At 34.5% G+C, this 15,407-nt stretch overlaps 1 non-coding gene across 1 annotated transcript; it reads right to left on the bottom strand.

The window, feature by feature from the left end:
• Positions 1 to 14,314: 14,314 nt before the first annotated feature.
• Positions 14,315 to 14,402, bottom strand: LOC131645465 (small nucleolar RNA R16). Its single transcript, XR_009297085.1, has one exon. It is a non-coding gene; the product is annotated as a small nucleolar RNA R16 (small nucleolar RNA).
• Positions 14,403 to 15,407: the final 1,005 nt, after the last annotated feature.

Below are 15,407 nucleotides of genomic sequence, written 5' to 3'. Positions count from 1 at the left end.
CTCTTATGCGGCAATGAACCTCGTGGATTTGTCGAGAAAGTCAAAGCTATGGGGCTACCTTTGTTGGAGAGTGCATTGAAGGATGGACGGTTAAATCACAATAAAAGTAATGAGGTGATTCGCTCTATCTATATGATTTTGGCGAAGTTTGCAAAAACCAATATAAATGATGGATATTTCACTAAACTCATTCCTTTGGTGAAAGTGCAAATAAGTGGGTTTGCACTGTTTATCAAAGGAATGAGTTTTAGTGAAATATTCATCATCATTTGCATTGGTTTTTGCATGCTTCGCCAAAATCATATAGATAGAGAGGATTACCTCATTACTTCTATTGTGATTTAACCGTTCATCTTTCAGTGCACTCTCCAACAAAGGTAGCTCCATAACTTTGACTTTTCGACAAATCCACGAGCCTCATAGACGCATAGGAGTCGAGCATGTGAAAACAACAATATCGGTGTCTCTGAAAAGAGATTTTGACGTTGGGATTGACAAGATCTTATTGTTAAATTCAAATGAAAGATAATGGAAATTGTATGCTCTGCCTTGCTAGAGTCAACGAGCTTGGTGATGTGTTCACGGGTATTTTTTGCTAATCCTTTGAAACCTGAAACCTTTAGCTCCGAATACTTTAACTGTTAATTGAACTTCTTGTAACAGTTGTATTTGTAAGGTAAATAAATAAATAAAATGGAACATTACAAACATCTCATAAATTTTTTAACATGTTTCTTGTTAATGAATCATTGAAAACAAATATGATTCAATCTAAAACATTAACACTTTTTATCATCAAGAAATCCTTTCTATGTTGTAGCTAAATCAATATAATTTCTTGGTGTTGTGACACAGGGTAGTCCAATGATGATTGTGACAGAATATCTTACCAAGGTTTATCCTTTTTTTTTTTGCATCCAAGGTTTTGTCCTATAATCTCAAGGGATATGATTTTGTGGTGTATTGTAGGATGTTAGTTTGATGTAATTCCATAGGAATGTGTGTGATAGAAGATGTTCCTTTCTAGATCTCATTTCCCCAAGTTGTGCAGGGAGATCTTCAAGATTTCATGAAAAGAAAAGGAGCTTAAAAACCAAGTACAGCTGTTAGATTTGCACTTGAATATGCTAGGTATTTGACACCCTCATGCCTTAGATTTTATTTTGGTTATTCTATTTGCAAGTTGCAACATTGTATCACGAAATCAGCACTTGATCCCATTCAAGTGGGATGTGCTCTGATGTTCAGCTGAGTTGGTCATAAGATCATCTCGATGTTTGTTTCAATCCATCCCTCCATATCTCTCAGCCCAGAGCATCTCATCTAACGAGTTTGATTAAAGAGAAAGACCGAGCGGAAGAGATATCTGCTAAAGAAGAAAGTGTGTTAAGGAAAGCATAAATGCTTCAAAATCTCTGCCCCTGTGCCCAGTGTTTCTTGATATAGGAAAAATAGTGTTTTAGGAACTAGAAAGTAATAGAAATCAAGGAAAATTAATTAAAAAGCCAAGAAGCTAAAATATTATAATTTTAAAAAAACATAGTTCATTACTTAAATGTGTTCATAGACTGAGTAAGTGAAACCCATGTTTAATTTGGCTAAGTAATGGTCCAATCTGTTTGTCCTGTAACTTAAGTGTGTGAATATCACGCGCAAAAAGAAACAAGTTATTAAATTAAATTATTCAAATATTGTTCTTGAATAGGTTCATACTTTCTGGATAAAAATATGCATTACGTTGTAGAGATAACTTTTCAAAATTCACGTATGTGAGTCATGTTATGATGAGACATCTACTTGGTTCTGATTCTATGATGTCTTTACTGCGATGTTTGTCTTTTTTTCTTTACTGAAGTGTCACTTAACACCATTTTTTATATTATGCAGGGAGTGGGTTATTTGCATGAAAATAAACCATCACCCATTATTCACCGTGATCCGAGCCTTCGAAAGTTTCTTTGTTGAATTATTGTTTTTTGCTTTCTCCTTTTATGTGAAGTTCGAATGTTTGGATTAATCATCTGATATATTTACACTTTCTATCAGTGTTGCTTATGAGTAAACTAACAGTAATATATTGTGGGATGATTTCGGCCACCTAAAAGTTGCATAGTTTGGAGTTAGCAAGTTGCTAACAGTTAAAGACAAGCCTCTAACTTGCCAAGATACTTCTTGTGGGTGCTGCTTTTCTTTAGAACTGTCATTAATGAACACTTAAAATATATAAATATCTAAATAGTATATTCTCTTATTCATATAGGACACTGATATTTTTTATGCAGTGATCTAAGATATGCTTGCTTCATGAAATAATTTTCTAAAACCAGGAACTTTGTTATTTTTGTTAATAGGCCGCTATGTGGCCCCTGAGGTTTTTAATCAAGAGGAATATGACACTAAAGTGAATGTGTTCTCATTTGCACTAATTCTACAAGAGGTAACTAATTTTAGCTTTTCATCTTTATATGGAACTATACATTATACAAATAATATATTTTCCTACATGAGAATATTTATTGTTTATTAATATTATTGAACATATTCTGACTCTTCTGTCTTGGATCCTACCGACCCAGGGAGAGGAGAAGGCAACTCTATGTAGAGCATCCCTGTTTCTTCTTTCTGTCGACATTAAATCATCAATGTGCTGTCAAAATATTTAGAAAACTCCCAAAATTTCATTTTTGTATACTAGAATAAAAGTATCTTAGATGATCTCTCCAGAATGATTTTTAAATTTAATCATATTTTGTGTTTTGTTCTTTGTTCAACTAACCTGGGATTTATAATCAAGTACTATCTTCCTGTCATCATTTGGGTGTTAAGTTTACTAAATTTTGGAGCTAAATAGTGAATGATACATTCATAACTTCATGTAATCATTTATGATGTAAACTATATGCTGCACTTTAGATGGTTGAAGGCTGTCCTCCTTTTTCTGCAGAGTTTGAGGATGAGGTTCCTAAGGTTTATGCTTCAAAAGAGAGACCGCCCTTCTGAGTTCCTACTAAGCATTATTCTCATGGAGTTCGAAAGTAAGTTTTCTATGCTTTTTAGGTGATATTTAATTATATCTCCATCCTTTTTTTTATAAGCACCTTTGGTATTTTTCACATATATTAAGAAAAGTTTGTAGTGTAATTAATATTTACATTTTGTATATAGATATGTTCAATTCCGACTTTTAATCTTAATCAAATTAGTATTGTTATTAATAAGGGGTATGTTTGTAAAAAAGTAATAACTGAATCCCGTAATTTGTTAAGATGGTTGTATGCAGAGACAATAATCTTTTGAAAGTGCGCTTATAATTAGGGACATAGGTAGTAGGTTATAGTACGTCAAACTATTTCTTCATCTTGGACTCTTATAATTCAAATCTTTTGCTAAATTAATGAGTATTTTTTCCATTTGATTTGACAAAAAAATTACGTTAGTGCCTGTAAACATTTTTTTCCCATTTTACAAAGCAAGTCATGTGTACGTAGAGCGAAGACTTGTGGATTCTGTTGTAAGGGAGAATAGTCAAACAACTAGAGGTAAGAGAAACTATTAAGAAAGATCTTGAGGTTAACGAGTTAGATAGAAACATGATCTTTGATAGAACTTTATGGTAATTTGATCCATGTAGTCGATCCTATTTAGTAGGATAAGACTTGGTTATTGGTACAAAGCAAGTCATACCATCTTAATCGAGTGAGGTTTGGATTGGCGATGATAACGATATTGTCAGATTTACGACAAGTCATCACCATCTTAGCAAAATCTACACTTTAGAGATTCAACAAAATCATAGAATCACTTTGATTTTGACAAAGTCCCTGTCAATCCAAATATACACTGAATATGCTTAAAAGACCATATCATTCATGACTCCTATATTACTATTTTGTATGCTGCATACTATGTCTTGTCCATCTTGTCAAGCTTATCATTTAACATAACTTTTCTGCCAAATTTTACATAACTTACAATTTGTTGCTAATAATATTCTGCTTAAAGGTTGATTAAAGAGTGTTGGAATGAGAATCCAGCAAAGAGACCACCATTTAGATAAATAATAAGTCTGGAATCCATCTACAAGACAATTCGTCAAAAAGGATGTTGGAAGGTTACAAATCAACATATACTAGTTCAAAACTGTGTGAAACTTGGTTGAATACTGAACTGGATACACTTTACGTTAGAAATATATTGTTTTTTAAATGTGTGATTGGACCTTTATCTCTACAAAATCGACTTATAAGGCGAGAACTGCCCACGCTTTATAAACACTACATAACCCAAGTCATATCTCTAAGCAATGTGAGACTAATTCCACCCCTTCAAACCCTGACTACTTGCTTGTTTCAACCTGCCTTTTTGACACGGGCCGTGTCAGGTGACATGGGCACCTGTGTCAGCCCACTGTTAGTAAAATTTCTTCACTTCTAACTATGGCGGACTTTCCTTTGGCTTAGCATTACTTCCTTGGACTTGATTGCCTGTGCTTGAAACATTAACGCTACCAAACCAAGCATCAAAGCACCCTAAATGACAAGAATTTTCAACATCAATGCAAAACACACAACTTCAACAAAACATTTAAATTAACATACGAAAGCGATAAAAGATGGAACATTGTGTTACCGAAATGATACGCTTTTTGCCAAATGATGGATGAAAACATAGTACAAATGGTGACGGATCACAACCCCAAACTTATCTCATTGCTTGTCCTCAAGTGATGTAAAAGACAACAACGAGGTCACCCTAAAATTCCTGCTTACCACAATACAACCGATGTTATCCGCAACTTGTTTTCTGCCTTCCCGGTCAAGGTTTTGGTACTCCGATCCTATCCATCCGCTAACCTTTCACCTCGAAGTACTTATTTACCCGCAAGCATTTTCACACTTTTCACAAATTCCCTCGGGGTTAGCACACTCACAGTTCAATATATGCAATATCAACTCTTAACTTTGAATAAATTCTACTTCCAATACACAAACAGATTACACACACTTTTGGAGGTCTTTGGGTTGTAACGGGGCTTAGGTACGGTGAGAAAAACAAACAAATGAATACACAAGGGTTTTTGGGCTCGGCATTCATGTCGTTTCTTTTTGTAATAATGCTCTCTTTGTACACCGGGATTTTACATTAACTCTTTAGTGTTCACTCGATTTTATCGAGTGTTTCAAACTTTTAACTGAGTCTTTGGGCGAGTGTGTCCATACGAGGTCTTCTTTTGTTTCCTTTTTTTTCCGATTATTCAAGATTCCATATTTTCTTTCTTTTTTTTTCCATCACACTTGCCCCTTTTTCGTATATAGTTCACTAACCCAAACATAGAATTTTTGCAACATTTCAAAATCCACAACATTTATGCCAAGCCAAGGTAAAAGGATTTATTTATTTTTTCTTTTTGGCTGAGGGTTTACATATGCGGTTAAAACAAACAACGGTTAAAGGCTCAAAATTGGTTTTCAACGGATACACATAGTGAAGGGTGGCTGGAAAGGCTCAAGGGTTAAACAAACAACGTGCCTCAGTGTGTGTCAGTCTGCAGTGCAATGTTGGTAGAACGTACACAAAATCAAAGTGATAAAGTCATACCTGAATAAGTTCTCATGATGATATTTTTGTGTTTGGCTTTGTGTACGCTCACCATGTTGGGTTAGCTTACAGGTTCCAAAGCACTCGGTGTGTCATGCAGCTTCTTTTCTGGCTCGAGTGTACCATCCTACCATCTCAGTTCGGCTTCCTCAAGTTGCGTCCAACATTTCCTTTTTTTTTCCGGCTCTATTAACTTTTCAGGGTGACTCGTGAAATAAGTAATGGTGTATCTCTCATCCACTAGGCACTAGTCCACCAATTTTCGGCCCAATCCAATGATTCTGCAACACAAAGCGCCACTAAACAAACTAACTAAAAACAGAAAAATTCAAACACAAATTACAACTGAAAATAAAATAGAAAATAAAATAGAAATAACTGAAAAACAAAATTAAAAGAACCCCCCACACTTGAACGAAACATTGTCCCCAATGTTTAAATTCCAAGCGCGAGAGGGACTCACAGCTCACTGACGTGGAGGCGGGGGATGTGGATAATGCAACATCAAGCGTTGCATCATAGCATGCATCTCATCAATGGCAGCCCCTTGGCATGTCTGCTCAGCACCAAACCTGCTTAACTCGTCACCTTGTCAAAAAATTTTGACACCTTGCCTTGCTTGCTCGGTGCGAAGATACCCAAGCTCATTCTGAACCCACTCCAATTGATTGGGAGGCATTTGAGAGCTTTCTTCATTTGCCTGGTGTGTATCCTGAGGAGGTACAACATCTTCCTCTTGTTCCTCTTCGCCATCAAGACCTGCATAAAAATCTTCCATATCATTGTCCCCGTCGAGCGGGCCGATGTTCTCATACAACCAATTTCCTGTGTTAGAGATACTGATAAAATCAGGAGTAGGTAGAGCAAGAATGTGTTTCCCATGAATGACTAGTGAATAATAATCATGGTGGATCTGAATCATCTACTGATTCACCAGAGCTTCCATGTCAATTTTTGTCTTACTTGGAACAAAAGCAACCTCAAACAAATCATACTTATAATTAAAGTGATATGCTATCTGGGTAATCATACTTCCCACAGAAATGCCACCAGAATTTGCGCGACCCACTCTTCCTAAGTAACCCGCCGCAAAAGGGGCCACATTCACCGGTTGAGGGTGAGCCATACAAAACAAGAAAAATAGTTCCCGTTGGGTGGCAACATGTACACTATCTTTGGAAAAGGATATAGCAACGGTGTCGCCACCCAACGAGAACTATTTTTCTTGTTTTGTATGGCTCACCCTCAACTGGTGAATGTGGTCGCTTTTGCGGCGGATTACTTAGGAAGAGTGGGCCGCGCAAATTTTGGTGTCATTTTTGTGGGAGGTATGATTACCTAGATAGCAGATCACTTTAATTATAATCATGATCTGTTTGAGGTTGCTTTTGTTCCAAGTAAGACAAAAATTGACATGGAAGCTCTGGTGAGTCATAAGATGATTCAGATCCACCATGATTATTATTCACTAGTCATTCATGGGAAACACATTCTTGCTCTACCTGCTCTTGGTTTTATCAGTATCTTTAACACATGAAATTGGTTGTATGATAACATCGGCCTGCGCGACGGAGACGATGATATGGAAGATTTTTATGCAGGTTCTGATGGTGAAGAGGAACAACAAGAAGAGGAAGATGTTGTACCTCCTTAGGGTACACACCAGGCAAATAAAGAAAGCTCTCAAATGCCTCCCAATCAATGGGAGTGGGTTCAGAGTGAGCTTGGGTATCTTCGCACCGAGCAAGCAAGGCAAGGTGTTGAACTTTTTCGACATGGTGACGAGTTAGACAGGTTTGGTTCTGAGTAGACCCCTTGCGGGGCTGCCATTGATGAGATGCATGCTATGATGCAACGCTTGATGTTGCATCATCCATATCCTCCACCTCAGTGAGCTGTGAGTCCCTCTCGCGCTTGGAATGTAAACATTGGGGACAGTGTTTCGTTCAAGTGTGGGGGTGTCTTTTATATTAGTTGTTTTTCAGTTATTTCTATTTTATTTTCAATCGTAATTTGTGTTTGAATTTTTCGGTCTTTAGTTTGTTTGTTTCGTGGTGCATTGTGTTGCAGAATAATTGGATTGCGCCGTAAATTGGTGGGCTAGTGCCTAGTGGATGAGAGATACACCCTTACTTATTTCACGAGTCACCCTAAGAAGTTAATACATCCGGAAAAAAAGGAAGTGTTGGATGCAAGTTGAGGAAACCGGACTGAGATGGTAGGATGGTACACTCGAGCCAAAAAAGAAGCTGCATAACACACAAAGTGCTTTGGAACCTGTAAGCTAACCCAACATGGTAAGCGTACACAAAGCCAAACACAAAAATATCATCATGAGAGCTTATTCAGGTATGACTTTATCACTTTGATTTTGCGTACGTTCTATCAACATAGCACTGCAGACTGACACACACTGAGGCACATTGTTTGTTTAACCCTTGAGCCTTTCCAGCCACCCTTCACTGTGTGTATCCGTTGAAAACCAATTTTGAGCCTTTAACTGTTGTTTGTTTTAACCGCATACTGTTCTGGATTTTGAAATGGTGCAAAAATTCTAAGTTTGGGTTGGTGAACTTTGTACGTAAATGGGGCGAGTGTGATGAAAAAAAAGAGAAAGAAAATATGGAGAGTCTTGAATAATCGGAAAAAAAGGAAATAAAAGAAGAACTCGTATGGACACACTCGCCCAAGCGAAGACTCGGTTAAAAATTTGAAACACTCAATAAATTGAGTGAACACTAAAGAGTCAATGTAAAATCCCGGTGTACAAAGAGAGCATTATTACAAAAAGAAACGACATGAATGCCGAGCCCAAAAACCCTTGTGTATCCATTTGTTTGTTTTTCTCACCGTACCTAAGCCCCGTTACAACCCAAAGACCTCCAAAAGTGTGTGTAATCTGTTTGTGTAGTGGAAGTAGAATTTATTCAAAGCTAAGAGTTGATATTGCATATACTGAACTGTGAGTGTGCTAACCTCGAGGGAATTTGTGAAAAGTGTGAAAAAGCTTGCGGGTAAAGAAGTACTTCGAGGTGAAAGTGTAGCAGATGGATAGGATCGGAGTACTAGAATCTTGATTGGGAAGACAGAAAACAAGTTATGAATAACCTCGGCTGTATTGTGGTAAGCAGGAATTTTAGGGTGACCTCTTTGTTGTCTCTTACATCACTTGAGGACAAGCAATGAGATAAGTTTGGGGTTGTGATCGATCACTATTTGTACTGTGTTTTCATCGATCATTTGGCACAAAACGTATCATTTCGGTAACACAATATTCCATCTTTTATCGCTTTCATATGTTAGTTTAAATGTTTTGTTGAAGTTGTGTGTTTTGTATTGATGTTGAAAATTCATGTCATTTAGGGTGCTTTGATGCTTGGTTTGATAGCGTTAATGTTTCATGCACGGGCGTGTTTGAGGCTGCAATTAAGGGGTGGACTCCAATGATGTAGGAAATTCCAACAATTGTCAATTTTAAGTTTTCTAGCATGAAAAAGATTTTGCTAATTGCACAACTTGTAAAGGAATTGTAACATTGATACCAGTTGCTCCTATGCTCCTTGTAACATCTGCAGGTTAAAACATTGAGGTGCTTTCAGAATCTAAAAGCTTTGTTGAAGAGAGATCGTTCTAATTTAAGCAGTTGGGGCAGTTCATCTCGCTCTTCTACCAGCCGGATATGAAGGAGGTAGATTGATGTTATTCTGTATAAACTTCAATATTGGATTAAAGATACAAATCAAATTTCATTTAACTTGAGATGGAGAATTGCAATGTTTTCTCACGTGTATTCCCAGGTGCATGATTGTGATTTTAGATTCCGAGATTCTTCTATAATGTTTCCAACTTCATGATATCTGGCCATAGAATTGGTTGTAAAGCTGTAACTAAAGAATGTATTATGTATGTATTATGGAATTTTTTTTTTAAATAACCATGTATTAGAAAAAAATTACGCAAATAACAATACTTCGGAAAAAATTACGCAAATAACCAAGTTTCAGAAAACATTGACACCAAGGCGCCATGTGAGATGGCGCCACCATTGTATCAGATGAAGGGAGGCGCCATTTGAGATGGCTCCTATGTACAACTTTTCTGCAATAAGCCATCTCAGATGGCGCCTTGGTGCATTTTCAAATGGAAAATTGAACAAAAATATACAAGGAGGCGCCATATGAGATGGCTCCTCCTCCTAAAAGTTGAAGGGAGGCGCCATTTGACATGGCTTATTGGGACCGAGTGTGTCATGTCAGATGGCGCCTAGGACTAAAAAAAAAGGGAATAAGCCATGTGAGATGGCGCCTTGGTGTTAAGGGTTTCAGAAACCTAGTTATTTACGTAATTTTTTCGAAACGTGGTTATTTGCGTAATTTTTTTTAATACATGGTTATTTTAAAAAAAAATTCTGTATTATGCCTCAAAAACATAGTAATTCAAAATTTATATTACTCATTGGAACATAATTTGTAACATTCAATTTATAAAATATTTTTAGATAAAACTCCTCTATTTTAATATTTCATGGACGATCTCATGTATTCCTATTCACTTACTTCCTTTGTTTCTTCATACATAAAGTTACATGTGTATAAATTCTACATTCACCATATATCAAAACACATATTATTATATTTTCATTCTATTTTCTACTACACACTTATTCATCATGATTTTTTTTTTTTATAAATTAATCAATATTCAAATAATTTGATAAAATAACTATAAAGCCTAATTTTATTTTAGTTCAGTTAGAAACAAGAACAAAAGATGAAATGGTGAATTTGTGTTTCGCTATGGTGGACCAGTACTTAAGACGAACTTGCAAAGTTAGTACTCTAGAGTCCAAGTTTAAATTAATATAATATATGAGTGAGAATGAAATTAAATATATGAAATAACATGCTTTATTCTTATATATATATCAAGAGCGAATGAAACTATTAGCGAATGATACGTCGTGCTTTGGGGACACTAGTTTGATTGAATTAAATAGTGGTTGATGTGTTGGAGGGTGTAATAGTCTACTTCTGATTTAAGTAAAGAAATGTTGGAAAAATAACAAACATAGAGAAAAGAGGAACAAAATAACAATACAAGAGATTAACGTGGAAACTCCATAACTGGAGAAAAACCACGACCATTGTCAATAGACAACCAGAGAATAACACTATGTAAAAATTATTACAACACATAATATATCCTCAAATATCTCTGGCCCCCAGTACACTCACACCCTCCAAAATAAATATTTAACTACATCTCACAACACTCTAATACAAGAGCATAAAAGAACAAAGAAAGTCAAATACAAGTTTAAAGTGCTTTTTACTGGTGCGTTTTGTAACAAAGAACTTGAATCCTTTATATAGTCTTGGACTCCCTCTTCCTTCAAAAATTAAGCGATGTGGGACTTTTACAACATTTATATTTTCAACCAAACCCAACAATCTCCACCTTGATTGAAAATAATACGTAAACTTTCATTGTCTTCACCGACAATCATACTCCACGATAAAGAGTATCAACATGTATATTTTCAGCCAATCTCATCAATCTCCACCTTGATTGAAAATAATACATCAATTTTCATTATCTTCACTGACAATCATACTCCATCATAAAGAGTATAGTCACTTGAAGCTACACCACTCCAAGAATTTTCACATTGTCTTCACCGACAATCATAGTTTTAAAACTCATACTCTTTCATGAAGAATATATTTCACTTGAAGATAAACCACTTCAAGAATTTCACATTGTCATCACCGACAATAATATATTTTATCATGAAGAATAAATTTCACTTGAAGCTTGAAGAAACGAAAAATACAATAAGGGGGTTGGATTGGGGTTTTAAACAAATTAAAAACTTATGACACGTTTGGTTATCCTGGTTCGTTTGAACTCAAACTACTCAAGTCCACCCTATTAAGGTGATTTCGCCTCTCTCTTACGAGGTCTTAATCCACTAATCAAATCGTTGATTACAAAATCACTTAAACAATTGTTTAAGTCTTCCCAAGAACAACCACAATCCGGTTTTCTCAAGGTACTAAAGTTACAATTTATAACTTAGTTGTGTTAACTAATTGCTTCTAAAAAGCTTTATCACAATTGTGATGTGTACACAATATTTAGCGCAATATACAGATAAGAATAAGAAAATGAAAATGAAACATGAGTGCTCTTTTAATTCTTGGGTGCGTGTGTAGTACTTCTTTTTCTTCAACGATCTCCTCTTCATATATGGAGAGCTTTTTGATCCGTTTGAGCGACATGTTTTCTTGTTTTGGAATGATGATGAAATGTTAATTAATTCTATTTCCAAAAGTGAAGATTCTGTCTGCTGTAATTAATTTCTAACTGTTACAAATTGATCTTGCGTTAATGATTGTAACGTTATAGATCTTTTGATCATCAAAGTATTCTTTGCAGCTTTTGTTTTGTTGTTGCTTGAAGCGTTTTAAGTATCAAAGTTTAAGACATTCTCGTTTGTCTTCAGAACTTCTTGTTCTTGTAAACTTCTCTTAATGCAGCCTTTTGCTTTTGAGAAATCACTTTAATATGCTTCAAAACTTCTGCAAGTTAAACCATACGCTTAGAGTGCATATTTATTCTTATTGAAAATTATGTGTTTGTTATCATCAAAAATATTTCAAAGATGTAGAACCAAACTATGTTCTAACAAAGCTAAACCACTACAAGAATTTTCACATGCCGAAAACTAGGTTGAAAATTTATGGTGTAACTTCCTTGTTGGCAGGAAGCTCTTCAACGACCGAAATAACATTGCACCTTGTGTAACCTTGAGTGTATCAACACATCTTTGACTTGAACTTTTCACAAGTCAAATAATTCTTCCACCAATTTTCTCTAACGCAAATTGCACAGCGGAACTTGTGGTTGCAGCTCAACAACTCTTTCACAACATCACCTTTCTTTTCTGATGTGGATGATCAGACAAAGCTGCAACCATAGAGCATACTAAGAACTCCTATCTCCGAATTGAACCAAAATTTCTAATACCAGTTGTTGAGAAAATAATAACACAAGATATTAACGTGGAAACTCCAAAACCGGAGAAAAACCACTACCATTGTCAATAGACAACTAGAGAATAACACTATGTAAAAATTGTTACAACACATAATATACCCTCAAATACCCCAGGCCCTCAATACACTCACACCCTCCAAAAAAATATTTAACTACATCACACAACACTCTAATACAAGAGCATAAGAGAACAAAGAAAGTCAAATACAAGTTTAAAGTGCTTTTGACTGGTGCATCTTGTAACAAAGAACTTAAATCCTTTATATAGTCTTGGATTCCCTCTTCCTTCACAAAATTAAGCAATGTGGAACTTCTTCAACATATATATTTTCAACCAAACCCAACAATCTCCACCTTGATTGAAAATAATACGTAAACTTTCATTGTCTTCATCAACAATCATACTCCATCATAAAGAGTATCAACATGTATATTTTCAATCAATCTCATCAACAAAATACATCCTTTTTATTTAGAGTTCACTCTTGGACTTATCACCACGGGTCTTACATACGACTTATAACAGATTTCTATAAAAATGAAAATAACTTTTAGTCTCTTAATAAAATGATGACAAATTCATTAATTAAATCGCTAAAAGAAAATAATCAATTTCTTAAAAATAGTTATGAATATAAGTTGTTATCTATTCCATTATTAAAATAGAAATTTAGTTCTAGCAAAAAAAGGAAAAATGTCTCTTTGAAATGAGACTAAAATTTATCTTTTTTTTATTTACTTATCATTATTTTTATTATTTTTCTTATATTTTTTCATGCTTAAAGATATTTTTTTAAACTAAAATGCATTATAACTTTTAATTATAATCACATTCACATGTTATATATTAAACTCCAAATATAATTTTATTGTAAGATTTGATTATATTTTAAAAGTTTTAAATAAATTTTGTCACGTCTTTAAATTCCAAACATTAAAAATATTTTTTAATACTAATTATTATTATTATTATTATTATTAATTATTATTATTTATTTTATTTAATAATTTATAATGATTTTGACTTGGTCAAATAATTAATTTAACTAGTTTGATTTGACTTAGTCAAATCTTTTACTCGTTTTCTTTCTGTCTTTCCTATATATAAAGTAATGAAAGTTTTCAACTTGCCACCAAAACTCTTTTTCTGAACCTTCTCTCACGAATCCTTCTCTCACCAAACCTTCTTTCATAAAACTTTCCGCCGAACCTTCTCTCACGCCGTTAAACCCCTCTCACGCCGTTAAACCTTCTCTCACGCTGTCAAACCCCTATCACGCCGTCAAACACAGCCACATACCCTTCTCCAATCGTAGGTCTAGAGACCGTATCAGAAAGAGGAAACCATCTAAGACTGTACCAGATTTGAAGTCTTCACCGAAATCTTCGAAGATAGGTTACGAATTCTAGCTTTTTTTGCTGGAAATCATGTTTGGTTCTGTTTGAATCAGAAGTTTAAAAAGATAGGGGAATTTTAGAAACATAGGTTATGAATTCTTCACTGATTGAATTTTGGCTATTTGATATGATATGAAAATCTCAGTGAAATTCCATAGTTTGGAAGTGGCAGTCCGCCCGTCTGCTTTTCATCATCATTGATTAATCACTCAAAAAACTAAAATTGAAATTGAAATCAAACTAGTAAAGGTAAGATATGGATTGCATCAGATAATAACCGGAGTTATTTATCTTCACGGAATTAAATCAGTGTTAAGCATAAATAATTTTTAACATCATTTGCAAACCCTTCTAAAACAAAATTGATTTAAATACATAAAAACAGAACAAAAGGGAAAAGATATTGGGGGTTTTGTTTTGGATCTGGTAATTTAACCATTTTGGATCTGCGCATCAGCGTAATCACTCACTATTATTCTAAACAGAAATAGATTACTGAATCAAATTCAAATAGACAAGATATATTTATGAAATTGAAGCATACTATAGAGAATGATTTGAGATTTATCAAATAATATCATATCAAATAATCTGAGATTTATCTCAAAATCTAATTTGTTTGAGATAAATCTCCTTCAATTGATGGAAGTTTGGGTATTGATAAGTGGCCAAGTGATGAATCTCCTTTTGATGAGATTGGTAGTCAAGCTAGTAAGCCAAAATATTAATAGGCACTTAGCTGCTATGCATTTGTTGCGTATTAGCAGTTATAGTTAATAGGGATCATATGATTGAATAACTTTGATTTATAAACAATATTTTTCAGCTTTCATTCTTTCTTTATTTCAAATTTGTTATTCTTTTGATATGATTTTTTTGTAAATTATAATCGTTTAAGCTAATTATTGGCAACTTCCTTTCAAGTCACCTGATGGATGAAGCTTTGTAAGAAAAAAATAATGGTATTCTCATGAACAACTTTGTAAAAAGTGTTTTAACTAAAATTGTTGAGTACTTTTGTAATCTAATCCTGATCAGAAACTGTATCCATGTGAACATCATCATTTTCTTAATTCTTATTCAGCTCTGCGAATCTATATTGAAAAAACAAACGAACACATGATTCGGGCAGCATCAAAATACACATTTTACATTGTTGTTCTTCTGTAATGGTACTCCCCTGGCAAATAACTCTACTTGTGTCGGTTTTTGGCGTTGTAGAATTTTCCAAAATAGCATTTGGTTCCTCAATGAGGCCTTTAGTTTCTACAACTGATTCATAATATTTGTTTTTTCCTCTAGTGTATTCTCACGGTGACCATATTCAATTAGTAATGAATATCTAGTTTTTA

The sequence above is a fragment of the Vicia villosa genome, linkage group LG1, assembly GCF_029867415.1.
Source record: "Vicia villosa cultivar HV-30 ecotype Madison, WI linkage group LG1, Vvil1.0, whole genome shotgun sequence".
Lineage (NCBI taxonomy): Eukaryota > Viridiplantae > Streptophyta > Magnoliopsida > Fabales > Fabaceae > Vicia > Vicia villosa.
Note: the sequence above shows the minus strand (reverse complement) of the source record. Positions and strands in the feature narration are given on the sequence as shown.